We start from the raw sequence: 16,572 nt of genomic DNA on the forward strand, positions 1-16,572 counted from the left end.
GAAGACAGGCAGATTAAGACTTTGATCTGTTTCTTTTCATTTTTTAATCCATTTGTAAAATCCATATAAATAGAGCTGTGAAAATGGAACGTGGTTTGGTTTTGCTATGAGCAAATTTTGCTTCAACTGTGCGTCTGTCTCCTAAATGTTATCACTGTCGAAGGACAGGTGTCCTCAAGAAAAAAATATCAGGCAGTGCCACTTTCACAAATGATGCTCATCTTCATTCGTGCTCCAGTTTTTTCTCATCGCTTTTTTTCATAGTACAATATTTCACATAGATTTTTAACGTAAATGTTAAACAGTACTCTGGTACTTCATCGGGAGTTTCTGTACTTGTTTACTTTTAATTAACAACTTTATTCAAAGTCAGCAAGACTTCTCACACATGCCAAAGTTAAGCCCATGCTCAGCATAACTGGCGGATGCATGAGAGGGAGCTGACTTGTTGGGCTGCAGCGTTTGGGACCCGAGCCTTGCCTTTGGAGGGTGTTTTGCTTTGGAAAGTCACTAATTTCCAACCCCCTCTGGTGCTAAGGCTTTAAGAGGTAGAGAAAAGGACGTGCACTTGTTTGAGCTGCATACAAGCCACTAGCCAGGTTTTACTGGGGCCTACCAGGCCTATCTGGGTGTCTTCTGCTGACCTTGTTACGGCCATCAGGACACACTTACCAAATGGAGTCGTTGCTGGGCAGTCACATTAACGAACGGCCAGCATTAATTTGCCCTTTGAAAATGAAGAAATCAATATGTTGATCCAGTTGGAAATCCCTTTATTCACAAAACAGTCTATCCCAAACCCCTCCACATAATTAAGGCTAAAGCCAAATTTTGTTTGGGTGAAACATGCAATCTGTCTGCTCCCTAAGCTGTGCTGAATGAAGTTCTCCCCTAATGGCACAGGGAGCAGCTGTCACACTGTTGCTCTAATAACCATGAGCCAAAATGATTAAATTTCCATCAATCATTTAGCATTATCAGAATAGGCCATTTTAATAAAATGTTGTCATGGGATCAGTGCCGGGCACCTTAGAAAGGAGACAGTCTTTGAGTGATCCTCCTTGCAGGAGATGCCGGTCCAGATTAAACCAGCAGTTCCACTCCATTTTTCATGGGGGTGCCTGATAGCAGGATCTTTTGAGAGCAAAGACATTCCTCCAATCAACTCAATGGCTTTTAGGTTTCAGCCATTGTCCCATTGTTCTTGCACTGTATAAAAAAATCATCAATCGTTCATTTTGGGGAAAATCCTTAACAGGTAGTAAGTGGTGTGAGGTGCTAAGCCCTGTTTTCAGAAGCCATTTCAGAGCCAGAAGTCACATGGCAGCATGTCTACCAATTGGGCTTTCTGAAGATGTGACAGGATTTCATGGGAACGTTTAAATGACCATGCTTTCTGAAAGCCTACTTGATGCCTTCCTATATCTTTAAGCCACCTTTAAAACTCTGTTTCCTTGGTCCCCTTGGTTGAAATGTTCATCTGTTTTCAGTGTTTTACCTATTTACCATGTCCCTTCATAGTCATCTCCATTCTGGATCCAAGGTATCTCTGTAGTGTCTCTCCCTCTGCAGGGAAGTTTCATGGCTACAGAATAAGATGGACCCTAACCCAGTTTTTAAAGCCAGGTGGACCCTGTCTGTTGATGGTGTACCATGTGAGCAGGAAGATGGAGAACTCCAAAGTCCACACTGAAATTCGTGGCTTCTCACTGCTTCTTTTGAGCAGCTTCCTTCACCTCTCCTGCAAGGCTGGCTGTCGATGTGAAACACTGACAGAAGATTTATCCAGCCTTTTGGTGATGCTGAGAAAGGGTGATCATGAAAAATGGAGAAAAGCTGGAGGATCCTTTCATATTTCACCTGCAAATACGCTTAACAAATAGACAATGCACTGGGTTTCTGTAAATTAGATTTGGCCACCATTCTTCTTTGGAGAGAGGGTTTTTTCTTCTCTTTTTTGGAGCAGCTAAACCAGCAATAAAACTCTCAAACCTTGGCAAAGGAGAAGCATTTTGAGGCAGGGTCACAGTGCAACTTATTCCTTGCTATATGTTTGAAGCTTCTGGGTGCCAACAAATCTAAATTTCTCGTCAGTGTAAGCTGTTGTCGGGTTTGTATGTGTGCTTGGTTGCCTTTTTTGTTGTGCTTTTTTCCTATATGCAGTAGTCTCACTGTCTTCTTTTTCTTTTTCCTCTCCAGGCCCTCAAACTGACACGAGATGTAGAGAGAGAACCCTTTGCCAAATCTGCTGTCAGCAAGTGGACAGTGATACTGTTTACAGCTTACAACCTTTGTGAACCCTGCATTATTTTCCTAATGAAGCAGACTGTTAATAGGCCCCTTTCTGGAGTGAAGATCCTACTTTTTTTTTTACTTTTTTTTTTTTCTTCCCCTCCTCTTTTTGTTGGAAATTGAACTCATTCTGAAGTATGCAAAATCTTCCTTTTCTGGGATGGCCAAGCACCTGCTGTGGAGACAATGTTCAGCACCATCCTGTTGAGAACACACTGTGTAGCCTTTTACAGTAGTTACTTGTCAATGAGTATGTGGTGTTTCAATATATTAATGGTTTATGGGATGTTTTAAGTTGGTTTTCTTTTTGGAGGTTTTCCCCATCTGCCCAGCCTCCCCCCTACAACCTCCAGTTTGATTTCCTTAGATTTTTGACCATTTTTGCTTTCTCGCCCTGGGGAATTTGAAGTACTGTGCACACGCAAGGAAATGATCATAACCCAGCACTGCTCAGGTGCCAGGGTTTTCTGAATATAGAGCATATGTTAGACCGATCAACTGGCTGAATTCCAGAGAGAGGGGATGCGCGTGCCCTGTTCGCTTGTTGGGTTGGTTTGTTTGTTTCTTTTTTATTCTTTCCTTAAATTTAATGGTACACCCCTGCCTTCCGAAAGTGTCAAACCAGAGCTGATTGCAAAACAAGGGAAGATAGTGGGTTTGCCTCTTGGCTCATGGGGACAGTCTGACAGCGGGTGCCGTTGCCCTCACGTGCACCAAGGCAGGAGCCTGTGTTCTGCTCATTGGAGCAGGCTCCCCTCCTGCCTTATGTTGGTAAGGCTGCCCCTACTGCCACAGTGAGCTGGTGAGGAGTTGTGGGCTGAGCTGCCAGACAAGGTGAACATAGCCACCTGTAGAGATGCATTTGAAAAAGCAAAAAGTAAGGGAAATGTAGCAGCTGGGCATCGGCAGGTGACTTGCAGTGACAATGAAGGGAGCTGAGGCACAGGTCACTGCAGTATGCGTTACTACATCAGTGATCCTTTTTTGTTGGTGGTGTTGTTGTTGTTTTAGACATATCCTTGATTATTTTTTCCTTCTCATTATGTATAATCCATTGTGGCAGAAGAAGCAGGAGTGGGAATGGCAAGGTGACAGTATCATACAAATGGCTTTTTCACATGAGCACAGATTGTATCAAGATAAATGACACTGAAAGACAAGGCAGTTTTATATATTTTGCTTCTAAGATTTTCTTTTATAAAATGAATAATAATTAATAATAATAATGAATAAAAGGTATGGTGCTGTATAGATCCTCTCTATAATCTGGAAATTTGATTACTTTTTATTAGTATCTTGGGGGGAAAGGGATACAAAGAAAAGAGGTACATAGGAACTCAATATGAAGAGGTTCTGAACAGGACAGTGTTCATAATTCTCCAAAGTGATATATGAAGTTTTTTTTCTTTGCATAAAAGCATTATGCATATAAATATATAAATATATTTTATTATGTACAGAAATGGATCATTATGCATGGATGTTAGGAAAACAAACTAGCATTTTAACCCAAAGTCTCAGTGCATGAGTTCCCACCGACACGTGTCCCATGCAATGTGGAGTGACTCCCTCTCGCCACTGCCACCACACATGCACAACCATGCAGACATGCGCGCATTTGTGGGCCCTTCCTCACTCCTTACTTTCCAGGTCCCTGAGGTGATACAGGTGAAACAACAGCTCCTAGTGTGATGGAAGTTTTGTTTTTGTACCGTAGCCTCCACGCTGTTCTCTCACAAAGATGCACCTCTTGGTTTCTCCCCCCAGTTATGACTGTGTAGGCTCTGTGCAGTTGTGGTTAGCATAGCCCTGTAGCATATCAACTCTTCCAAGCAGCCAAGGGTTTATCATTTGCCTTTTAAAAAAACTTCTTTTTACACTGAGGTGGTCTGTTTGTCAGCGTGTGGCTTAGTTTATAGCGTTCATTGGAGTTGGCTGGTGCTCATTGCCCATCTCTATCAGAAGCCAGCCTCCCAGGATGCTTGTGTGGCACACCTGGGCACCTTGCTTATTGGAGTCCAGTTGCAAGCACCTTTTACTGAAATTGGGCTAGGGTTTGTCACTGGCCTCCTCTGAGCATGTACCATTAGCTCTCAGCTTCCCAGTACACCCCAAAATGTGGGTGTATGCTGAAGGACTCCCCTCTAGTGCTTCTTTCCCTGAGGCTTCTTTGCAGCTGCCACCTTGCGGCTGGACTTGTGCCCTGGCCCCGTGGTTTTGGCCGCCAGCAGAGTTCACTCTGTGGCTCCCCATGCTGGGGTGCAGCATTTGATCCCTGCATGATCCCTCTCCAGTAAGACCCGAGGAGCCTACCCAAAGACCCACCAGCCAGGTCACTGACAGATCCGGTAAGGCCTGACTTGATGGTATGGCCAAGGTGACCAAAACTCATAATTTTTTTTTGTCTTGGTACAGATTAAGTTCTTGTCAAAGGCAAGGGAAGGCCTGTTAGCTTAAACAAAGTGGGGGCAACTTCTGCTCTGTTCTGGCAGCCTAGCCTGCTTGAGTTCAAATGAGCTGGCTCCTGCTGTCAGAAATGAGAGAGAAAACTATGGCCTGCTCTGTTCAGAAAATGGAGAAATAACACCTGATTTAGAGACAGCCCAGCAATGGCAGAGAAGTTTTTTTAAAAAAGTAACAAAACATTAGCAGCTGAAAGGCTTAACCTGCCTCCCAGCAGTGTCAAGGAGAGCATTTCCATTGGTGTGGCTGGAACACCTTGAGCCCCTGCTTTGGAGAACATCCCAGCACTTGCTGAAGAGGGTTGGACTTGGCCTTGGTTTGGTTTCTGTTGCTCATTTTTGGGGCCAAAATTTTCGAGTGAAAGTGCCTGGTGTCAGGCACTGAACACTGGGGACTCCAGTGTGGTCACAGAGGTTGAGCTGCTCTGCCCTCATCACTTCTTGAAGGAAGGGGAAGTGACAGGTCCCCCCAGGCCCAGGGGAAAGTCATCCTCCTCTACACCTGCTGAGGTGCCCAGCAAAGGTCCTTCACTCCAGAGGTGCTAAATAAATCTCACTGAATTCAAAGGGCCACTTACTTACGTGTCAAAATACAGACTTGAATAGCTAATTTTGGGAACCTAAAAATTTGGCCTTTGAGTCTTTGAACATGTTTATGCCTAGAAGTTTTCATTGTGAAATCATGTAAAACAGATAAAAGTCATGGTCACAATTACGTGGTTATCATTTGAACACTTGGTCTAAACAAAAGGTCTAAAAAGCTGTTATTTATGCAGTTTCTAGTCACAGATTGGGGCTTGATTTAATGATTTTGTAAAAAAAATTTCTCTTGAGAATAATGGGATCGTTAAACACTGTTTAACTCTAGAAATTGTTGTGCCACCGCTTAAAAAAGTTACCTTTTAGGTTATGTATTTCTCTAAAATTATGTCATTGCTTGGCAATCGGTGTCCTGTAAGTGTTTCTAGTACGCTTCTAGAATTGCCAACAGATGCACAGGGGGACCAGATACATTTCGTTACTATGGGTTGGAAAAAATGGATTGTACATTTGGCTTCACATGTTAAACTTTTTTTTTAAAAAGTTGCATGATTGGAAAAAATATGTATACAGTATCTGTAAAACTGTTTTATCTGTTTCTGTTTCAAGCCATGTAAATTGGAAGAATATTAAATCCACAGCCTTATTGCGCATGGCCGTCTTTACATACCGAAGAGCTGAACAGTTTATACTTTTCATTTGGGCTATCTTGTACTTTCATTTGAAAGCAGACACTCTCACGTTGCAGTCTTACTGAGGATTTTTTATTTAAAAAAGAAAAAAAAAAGAAAAAAGATGCTGCCCTGGAGGAATATATTACCTTACTACTCAGAGGTTGAAAGGAAGTTTGTTTTGGAGCAAAACCTGCCCCTTTCCAAATGAAGTAGAGACGCAGTGCTTACTCCACTTGGTGTTAGTAGATATTGCCTTGTGTATTCCATTTTAAATTGTAATCTAGTTTGTAAAAGAGATGGTGACGCATGTAAATAAAGCATAATGGATCTCTACATTGCACATTTGCCTTCCCTCTGTTTTATTGTGTCATGGACAGACGTGTAAACACGGGACCTGGAGAAGGGGTGATTTCCAAGCAGCAGGTGAGAACAGGTGGGGGGGGGTCTGGAGCTGGGGAGGGGTCTCGATCCTGCATCCGTTAGTATCTGTAAATCCATATTGACGTGGGCCTCTGTACTTCAACCCTTCAGCCAAGCTAGCATAGTTTTGGTGGTCAAATCACCCCCAGTGGGATCATTTACTGCTGCTAAAAAAATCACAAAGTTCACTTGATTTTGGGAATGGGGGGGTTGTCCCCTGGGGTGGCAGCTGCACCCTGCAGCTTGCAGACGAGTTCGCCTGACCTGGGAGACAATCAGACCAACTGCAGACCTGTCAGAGAAGAGTTACACACCCACCTCTACCCCTCCCTCCCCCACTGTGGGCTTGGCTAGGTTTCAAGCTGTCTTTGAAAAATGCTTGGAGTACTTAAAACCACCCGTTAGGGATTTGGGATAAGAAAACCAACAGCCTGAGTCGGCAAAAAGCTATACTGAAGGCTCTGGCCAAGACACTAGGGAGCACGCTCAGAAACATGAGACGTGGGCAAAAAATCTCTTCTCCCACCCTGATGAGAAGTCCCAGATGTATATGGGTTTTTGGAGTTGTTTTGCAGGAGCAAATTATATTTTCAAGAAAGAGCAGCCTTTCCTTATGGGAGGGAAGAGTTTCAAATGACTGCAGGGGGACAGCCTCCATGTTGTCCGTGCAGAGCCCACAGGAATGCTGTGCTGAAGTCATGGCTAGGCTTCGCGAACAGCAATAAAGAGCAGCTTGGGGATATCCCTTGTTTAACAAAGCAAGAGCTATTCAGGTTTTGTCCTAACTAGAGATAGCCTGAAATATTACAAGATCCAGTCAGAGACTACTCTTTGACCAGGATGAAGTGTGTGTTAGCCTTCCCAGAGTGAGAGCGCACTTGTCCTGCAGCAACCACTCAGAAATTGAGCTGTTTTGCTTGGCTTTTTTTCTGAAGACTTCTCCAACAAGGCTCTGTCAGGAAAGGACCCATGTCCTCTGCCTCTTTGGCATTGCCCCACTGGTATTTGGCATAAAAGATGAGAACGTTTGGCCCAGTGAGGTGCCAGGTCAAGCTCTGACCTGAATTTAGGCAGGGGCAGCAGCAGCAGCAATGATGAGCTGATCAAATTCTTTGTGAGTTTTGTGCTGAACCTACTTTGTTGTGTTGTGCAATGCCTTAGCTGTGACCTTCAGTTCACCTGGCCTTGGAATAGATCATTCTTATCTTTCAGAGTACTCTCAAAATAAGTCCAAACATTTTAAAACTTGTCCAAGTTGTCCCAGAAGACAAAAGATTTTTCAAGTTGCTTCTGAGGCTGGTGAGGCAACTGAGAGCTATTTTAGGAGCTCCTCACCACATATGCTGAGTTGCGAGTTCAACCAGCCCAGGGAAAACAGTATTTTACAGCTCTTGTTTGGCTACTGCTGCCAAGGAAGTTAGGGGTGCTTTCAAGAAGTTTTAGATAAGCAAATCTGAGACGCTACCTCTTTTACTGGTGGAGTCACCCTGACTGGAATCTCCCTGTTCAAAAGGAAGTCTTCTCGGATGATGTGGAGCCCAAGCCAGATGGAGTAGATACTGCTCTTGCTGGTGCACAGATTCATCCCACTGCCAGCAGCTTCTGCATTGTGTCATGGCATCTCTGTTTGCCCAACTCAGCCCACAGAGCTTTTTTTCCCACTGGCTCTGCCTGTGAAATTTTTAAAAACGAAAATATATTTATCATGTAAACACAAAACATAGAAAATTCCATTAGAACAAAAAAAAAATTAAGCTTTTTTTTTTCTTAACTGCTATTTAAATCTTTAAGAAATTTTGGAATTATCTGACAAAATTCAGTCTTCAGTTTGGAATTTTTACTTTTGCACCTGGATTTTCTTTTCATACTCATAACATGAGCAGTTTTGCATATGCCAAAACATTTACTTATTAGAACAAAGCGTTTCCTGCTTTTATTGTTTGATGGTTTGATGACATACCAAGGAGCAATTTAATCTAGAAAATGAGATAATATGTCCCAATTCAGTAGAGCAATTGGCCTCAATGAGGGTAAATGTTGTAACATTCTTTTAATTTTACATTATACCATGCAAGTTTAATGTCTATATGCTGTGAATGATATCTGGTGAAATGGGGGGAAAACAGTAAAAATAAATGTGTGCTGGTTTAAAGGTAAACCAGCAGGGGAAATGAACTCAACTCAAAAGAGAGATTATAAATCAGAATAACAATTTAATAAAATAATACAATAAGTACGATTATACAGACAAACAATTGGTTTTAACCCACAAAACCCAAATGTATAACCCAGCACCCTGGGGAATGAACAGAGTGGTGTTCATTGGGCACCCTGAGTCCAAAGTAAAAGGAGAGGGGAAAACTTGTTGGTGAGAGTGCTGTTGCAGTCTGGTCCAGAGTGGTGATTGCCGTCTGGTTGAAAAGTGGTGGTTGCAGTCCAGTCAAAAGTGGTGGTCTGCAGTCTGGTTGAGAGTAGTGGTTTGCAGTTTGGTTGAGAGCGGTGGTCTGCAGTCTTCCTCTGGATCCCACGAGTGGTTAAAAAAATTCCAAGACTCCAAGATTATATATTCTGCAGTTCAGGCAGGAATGCTTGGTACTTCCCTCAGGACGGGGAGTTCCACAAAGGGTGTGAGGGCAAGGGAGGCACCCTCCTATCTCTAAGGCCTCTTAACACCCAGTTTGTAGCCTGAGGAGTCAGGCTGCTCTGGGCAGAGGGTGTAAATGGTCTATTGATACCAGTTTCTGGGAAATGGCATGGAAGGCTATAGAATACACAGTTTTGGGTTACACCCATACAGTGATGAACTAGTCCCAGCTGTTCTAACTAGGACAAAATGATATCTCATAAAAAGTATTTCCAACTTCTGAGACAAATATAATCCTGATCAGGATTCCCTTCCCTCAATTTTCACTCTTTTTGAGGTGATACCTTAAAACTTTGGTTTTCCTGAAATTCAAAGCACAAAGCAGTTCCCAAGTTGTTGCCTTTCTCTGGAGATTAGCCTTGCAGCGGTGCTTATCATCTGTGCATGCTGCCCTGCAATGGGCATTGAGGCTGCTGATAGCACCTGTGGAGCCTGACCCCATGTGAATATCAGGCTTTGGCTCTATTTCATGCTCTGGAGGCCTCTGTAGGCCCTGAAAGATCCCATAGCTGGTCCAGCAATGTCCAAGGTGAGAGAACGGGGAGGACATCAGTGGGAACAAAGCATAGCAGATGCCAGCACCCTGCTCTGTTATGTGATAACCTCTCTGAAGCTTCATTTGCTACACGGACAATGGTCCTTCTTCTGTTTGTAACCACATCGGAAAAGGATGACGTTGGTTAGAAAGTGCTAATCAAGAAATACAGGTATACACTACCTCTGCCCTCCAAAGCAAGAGATGGAGAAAAACTGTGCATTGGCACAGCCACCTCAGAGGTCCTCGCTGGGGAGCAGGAGGGAAAGGTTCAGCCTTTCCAAGCCTCTGCTGTGAATAACTGGCCTGGTATCTGTCTTGCATTTGTTGTTTCAGTAGAAAACTCATACTTCACTAACCCTTTACCTTAAATCTCTATGGCCTCCTCTTACTTAAGGCTGTCCAGGTTTGTACACCATTAACTAGTTCATGGGTGAATGTTGTGGAAAAAAGTCACTACTTAGAAAGCAATTCATAAAAGACATACAGTAATAGGAATTTTTTTAAAAGTAGTCCTTTTACTCATTAAATGAAATCCAATGACATTCTCACTTCTCTTGAGAGTCATACTTGCGATATCAAACTCTGTTACCAACCTCAGCGTGCATCTCTTAGGCAAAATTTATGGCGAGTCTGTCTCATTTATACAGAAGTTTTGCTATGCACTGTCACTCAGCCTAGCAGACTCCCATGGAAAAGCTACAGTTTAAGTAATAATTCTACTGTGCCTGAGCAGTGATAAAATTATAGTGGCTTTCAGAGCTGAGAGATATCAAAATCTCTTCCTGGAGAAGGCAGCTACCTTTGCATATCTGCTCTGAAGCTTCTGCGTCCAGAGAACATAGCAGAGGGGAAGGTCAGGCACGGATATACAGGGGGTCTTAACTTTGCAGCCGAGTTGTGTTTGCTCTGAAGTCCGGGTGAGGTGGGTTGCAGTGTTATCCCCAAAGGGTCAGTGCTGACCACCTTACCACAGAGCAGAAGGGGTTATGTGGGAAGTTACCCTGGAGTAACACAAATGCAAAGCCTCGCTTCCCTTTTCCTCACCCATAACTAGCACTTCAAGGTGAGCCCATTTCACTCTGTTTTTCACTAAAGGACTTCTAGGTGACAAGTTGTCTGCAGAAAGTGTCCTGAATTGCTGAATCTTCGGGGACATGGCTGAGATTCTACTGCTACATTTCCAGCCTCTTAAATCTCCTGCCTGAATATCTTTGCTTTTTCACAATCACCTCACTTTCCCTTGCCAAAGCTTTGTTCTCTTATTAAGAAAGGGCCTTAGAGATGATGACATGATGTTGCTGTTAGCAGGAGCCTCTCGTGGTTTGGTTTTCCTGCACAAACTCATGTGTGAGGAGCAGGGGGGTGGCCAGCTCCCACCTTACCTATCTTATGGACCATGCATCTGAGCGGACATCTCTGTCTGTGCACAGAAAATGTCAAGAGATAAGAGCACACAGGAATGGAAAATAAAGCAGCATGTGAAAAGGGCTTAATAAATGACTCTACCATGGGGGCACCTAAACCACTCCTTCATTCCCTTCAGTCATTCTTCCATTCATATCTAAAGTCACCAGTGTTTTCCATTGCTGTCAGCAATGATCTTTCTATCTTTTGATCCCTATGAATCTTTCTTTGGAATGAAATCTTTTTTTTCTTCTTTTTTTTTTTTTTCCTTTTCCCATTCTCTGATTTTTTTTACATTCCCTGTTTTTCTAAGGCCAGTTATTAAAATGTTTGTGGGGTCAATTATGTAAGTTGTGGATACGATTATTTTTTATAATGCTTTTGTTTAAGCAAGAAGCCCAGGTAACACAGTTACTTGGTAAGAGCTCATTGCCATTACAAGTCACACCACTCCAGCTACATCAGCAAGAAACACATTTGAGTCTGAAGACGCAGTTTGCTGCTCTAGCTGCATCAGCCACCTTTTCCTAACACAGGCTAAACCCTGAACATAGTTTCATGCAGAATAGTAGTAAGTTTGCAGCCAATGTGGTTTGGTGGCTGTATTCAAAGGTCTGCTAAGATCAGGAGATGCAAAGCTAAAAGTACAAATGGTTTGTGGACTTCTTACCACGTATGGTGGCTCAAAGGGACACGAGCATGCCACTTCAGAGTAAACTGCTACAGCCATAGGAATGGGGAAAAAATGAATGCCTTGCTCTTTTTAAAAGTGTCTCTCTTTGTTCATGCTCTGCCAAGTCTTTCTGTGAGAAATGGATGTTGTGAGGTAGCTTTGTACAGCCCAGGTGCAGCCTAGAACAACCAGCCACAGAGTTGACTGTGGTGTCTGCCCTCTGGCAGTGCTGGCACTCGTGACCTGCAGTACTTCCCTGGGCTGTAATCTGCAAAATAAAATTGAAAAACTCTGATTCTCTCTATTTCAGTGAGTCAAGAATCTGCAAAATTTTCCTCTTGAAGGTTAATGGAATTTGAACATTTCTTGCTGATCACCTCATCCATAAGGTAACAAAAGGCTTATCTGTTTCTTTTCCACTGTAATTGACAGTCCTCTGTAGGCACATGTTCAGCATTTCAAGACTAACTTAAAGGTCAAGTTTACCATATGGGCAGATTGGATGAGCTCATGGTTGAGGAAAGACCATCTAAAGGTGACTTGTCTAACATAGCTGTACAGACACACACACATACACACACAAAGCCCCCACACATTTCTTTTTGGTCTAACCTTGTCTCAGCCGCGACCCATGTTCCAAGAGTCTCAGGATGAAGCTGTACTAGAAATGTCAGAAGTGGATTGAATTTGGCACCTGAAATATAATAATAAGGGTCTGACAAAAGAAATATTTTAAGAAACAGAGCAGATTTTCATTGTTCTGACCCCTTTTACCTGAAATCTGAAGTACACCAAACTGAAGTACCTTGTTTGTGTTTAAGCAGTTAACTCCCAAATTTTTTATCCAGACATGGGGCTGTGCTACACCAGAGAAAGTGTACAGACCCCTACACCTCTCTGCACATGTCCATGTTCAGCACAGGTGCTGCAACAGCCAGTAACAGCACCTGAAACAAACCCTGGGAATCCTTATACCCCACACATGGGATGGTCATCCGCAAACAATGGCCTGTAACAACACCTGGGCATGTGCTAAGTCTTGCTCAGAGCACAGCTACCAGTGAAAGTACTGCACCTGCTCAGCTTCTTCACACAAAATTGATGTACAGAACTCAAAGTACTATAAAACTGCAGGCACAGGTGAAAGTATGAAATGAGTAGGAGAGGTGCATAACTTTCCCCAATTAAAATTTGTGTCTTCAGCAGCATCCCCTGCACCCTATTTGGTAGGCCATTATGGGATGCAGATTCTCCTGTTGGGAAATGATTATCAGCTGAAAGTCCTTTTCCCCCAGGAATTTGTCCTCTATGTTCCACAGACTTTTTTTGGCCAATTGTCAGTTTTCAGCCCATCCTCCTTTCACCTGGCAGAAAAACCACAGGTGTTTGGCCACAGAGGAGGAATTTGGAGGCAGCGGACTGGTTTTTCACCAAGATACTTCAACAACTATCAGCTTTCTTGTGTGTGTTTCCAAAAGTAGAACTTACATGCTATCTCCTCTCCTAACTGTCCTGTTCTCCTCCTGTGAGCCTAATCTCGTGCCACACTTGTCCCCCTGGTCCCACTGTCACCTGCCCCACCCAGCTTGGCTGGATGCCCATGGCCACAGGGCCTTGGAAACCCGAAAGTTGGCAGCAGCCTCTGCTGGTGTGTCAGCCAGCCCAGCAGCCGGAGGACATGTGCCCCACACCCAAAGCAAGGCCCTCGTGCAGAATGAGGAGTGCCACCATGTGCCAACGTGAGGAACTGGAAGGGAGTATCATCCAGGTGAGATTCAATAGACAAAGGTGCTGTGCTAAGGAAAGAGATCAGCTGCGCAAACACTAAGTGGGGTGCAAGCAGCGGCCCTCAATAAAAGGCACCGTGGGTAGTAATGAGCTAGAAACTGTCTGAGCTCCTGCTGTGGTGCTGTGGCAGTCTCGGGTGTTTGAGCCAGCCTGAAGACCAAAATGAGCAGAATCAGTGAGAACGGGGACCTATGGGAGAAGGCTGATTTTATTAGAACAATTTGAGAGGGGACACAAAATACCTTTACATTAGTGAATGTAGAAGATCACTTAAAAAAACCCACCCTTCATGCCCACTAAGGAGAGGACATAGCTGTGTTTCATCTGCAACAAATGTAGGTTATGTTCTCTTAGCTGTAAGGATAATTAACACATTTCCTAGAGGTGTGGACTTTCCTTCACTAAGGGTGTTTTTGGGAGCAAAATGTTTGCCTGGATTTTCCTTGGCCCTGTCTCAGAGCAGGAGGATGATCTCCTGAGGTCCCTTCTAACCCCATGCTCCTATGATGGGTCTTAAAGACTTAAAACAGCTTTAAAAAAACAAGGCCAAAAAAAAAAAAAAAAAGAAAAAAGGTGCAGAGACTTCTGCCCTTTCCTGCCTGAGGCACAGGTCTCTATGTACAGTAGCAAATTGTTATCTTTTCTCCCAGTTTGAGTGTAACAGGTATTGAGTAATGTTGTCATAATGTGGTGACACATGAGCCAGGGTGTGGCTCAGACCCCAGAGAGGTAGTGATGTAGTACAGCCATAGGGTCCTAGAATCAGAGAATAATCTGAGTTGGAACAAACCCGTCAGGATCATTGAGTCCAACTCTTTGCCTTGCACAGGACACCATGTGCCTGAGAGTGTTGTCCAAATGCTTCTTGAACTCAGACAGGCTGGTGTTTGGTTTTCTTCTGTTCTCTAGTGTCTCCCTTTGCCCCCAGAGAAGGTGCACATTGTTCTGATTCGTTCTCCAGACACATCTCACTGCAAACAAGTTGCTCTCTCCTGTTCCTGGCAAGACGTGAAGCTCTGAGAAGATGTCCTGCCCCATAGGTTTTGTTTTACTGATGACAGCAGTGCAGAAAGTTCTCCTCTTTGTGGTACCCCGTGCTCCAGCAACTGTCTATCCCTCTCATGGCTGGATGTCTGCAAACCTGAAGGACTGAAAGTATAAATACAGATGAAAATACAGATATTCCTGCAGTGGGTCAGGTTTATTTCAGAGGTGGCCTGCTTCCCCTCCTGAGGGCACGTGTTGGCTCTTCTAGAAGGGATGATGGACTAGACCAGGAAAAGATGCAAAGCCCCACCGACTGTGAGCAGCAGGACTGGCATGGGCAGGGACATGGGAGACATGTCAGGGAGAGGCAACTTTGGGCTAGCACTTGCTTATCAGAAAACCCAGGCTCTTGTGAAAGATGCAGCCTGAAGCCATTTGGGGTGTTCCCATCACTGCCATCAGGCTACCAAGGCTGGTGTCTGGGAGAGTGTCCCTCTGGGTCAAGAGGAGTCAGACAGCCCATGCTAGCAACCGTGGGCAAAGCTCAGGTACCTGAGCAAGCACGTGATGGGCTGTGCCAGAGAACAGCAGGGATGTTTATGGCAGGATCAGCCTCCTCTCCTGCTGGCAAAACAAAATGACAGCTGCCTCCTTGCCCTGCAATGGGGCCGGCAGTAACCTCGCACAATGGACTCCCAGCATAGTCAGTCAGTAAATTGTACCAGACTTGGTCTCCCAGACAGAAAAAACAAACCCCTGCCCGTTTGATGTTTACACTAGATGTTTATTTTACAGTTCATTTCACAATCCGTTTCTCTTTTCCCTTTGCTGCGAGGTGATTTATGGTGCCGCAGATCCTATCTGCCTGCCCTGCCCAGGGCACAGACCCGGAGAAAAATCTGCCAGGGGTCTGTCCCTGCTGTTGTTGCTCTTTTGTCTACAGCTGCCCTTACCTATGAGTAAAACTAAAGCAGTTTCTTCCAAACAACGATAAATTAGTCTCTTGCTACGTTATGCTTGTGTTGGTGTTTTGAGGGGTGGGTGGCACAGGGTCTCTGAAGAAAACAAGCAAACAGACAAGGTGGAAGGGGCTGTCCTATGTTTCCATCTGGCTGACTACTGCCCTGGTCTGACTGGTGGGGTGTAGAGTACTCCTGGCACACCGTGGAACTGTAGACCCTGCAGCCCATCCACTGTGCCTCCGTGATGAGGAGATGCCATTCCCGGCTGTGGGGCAAGTCTCTGAGCTGTTGGGATGGTCCATGACTGCAGGAGATGGCTAGTCCCTGCCTGCCCTGCACCATAAGGGACTGTCGGGGGCTGCTGGGATTAACGGGGATTACTTGCTCCATGGTACATTTAAATGCTGATTTTTATGCTGCTATGTCTTAGCAGATTTTGGGGAGGTAGTTTGGCCTCACTGGTTTAATCAGGTCCTTTCCTCCGCAGCTGAACATGCAAAAAAGATATGCTGCATTTTATTGAGAAAATAGGAGACTTGATCTGAAGATACGGTGAGAAATCCCTATTACTTGACCTTCCTTGCTGTCTGTGAAGGTGAAGGATTCAACTCTTCCTTGTGCAGAGCCAGATGCTCCCTGTGAATAACTGGACCCAACCTAAAAGCAGGAGGAAGTGTATATAAAAAAACAGAGGTGTGGTAATGACACTATCAGGCTTCATGTGCATTGTGTAATCTTTGTATGCATGCTCCTCAGTTGTGGCTAAGTCACTCCTTAAAAACGATGACAAAATTCTAATAAGATGACTGGCTAAAGGTGCTTGTTCTTTTTCCCCAGGAAAATTATATTCGCCTCAAGCAAATGTGTATTTTTGTGGACTGAATGCTTATGTGGCAGACATAGTGGCTTGATATCCAAGTCAAAAGAAGTTTTTGAAAGAAGTTTTCTCTTCCAATTTTTTTTATCACCACTAATTGCCCTGATGTTGGCAACATGTATGGATGGTAAAAAACAGAACACTTTCACATGGAGGGCACTGTGAACCTATGATTACCCAAATTAATAGCTAAATAAGTGTCTCCCTGTAAACTTGTTTAGCAATTTACACCTTTCAAATTGCAGTTGTTCCAAGCAGGGAGTTTAATGTTAAGAAATTGTTTTCATGTTCAACTTGTTGCAAACTAGAAG

The 16,572-nt window shown here is 44.1% G+C and overlaps 1 protein-coding gene and 1 long non-coding RNA gene across 3 annotated transcripts in view; one reads left to right on the top strand and one right to left on the bottom strand.

Moving 5' to 3' along the window:
- FOXO3 (forkhead box O3) overlaps positions 1 to 6,308 on the top strand; it is a 90,847-nt gene extending 84,539 nt beyond the window's left edge. The window contains exon 3 of the mRNA XM_027747914.2: positions 2,200 to 6,308. The gene's annotated coding sequence lies outside the window, so the exon portion shown is untranslated. The remainder of the gene's footprint in view (positions 1 to 2,199) is intronic.
- LOC114002120 overlaps positions 3,555 to 16,572 on the bottom strand; it is a 52,128-nt gene continuing 39,110 nt past the window's right edge. The window contains exons 5-6 of one of the 2 annotated variants that reach the window (XR_005562967.1): positions 12,260 to 12,341; positions 3,555 to 8,059 (exon numbers count right to left, since the gene is read on the bottom strand). This is a non-coding gene — a long non-coding RNA (uncharacterized LOC114002120). Of the gene's footprint in view, positions 8,060 to 12,259; positions 12,342 to 14,280; positions 14,585 to 16,572 lie in introns of those variants that run through there. The other variant, XR_005562966.1, reaches the window with a different exon arrangement.

This window comes from Pipra filicauda, unplaced genomic scaffold (genome assembly GCF_003945595.2).
Source record: "Pipra filicauda isolate LSUMZ 115617 unplaced genomic scaffold, ASM394559v2 scaffold176_size3548034_pilon, whole genome shotgun sequence".
Taxonomy (NCBI): domain Eukaryota; kingdom Metazoa; phylum Chordata; class Aves; order Passeriformes; family Pipridae; genus Pipra; species Pipra filicauda.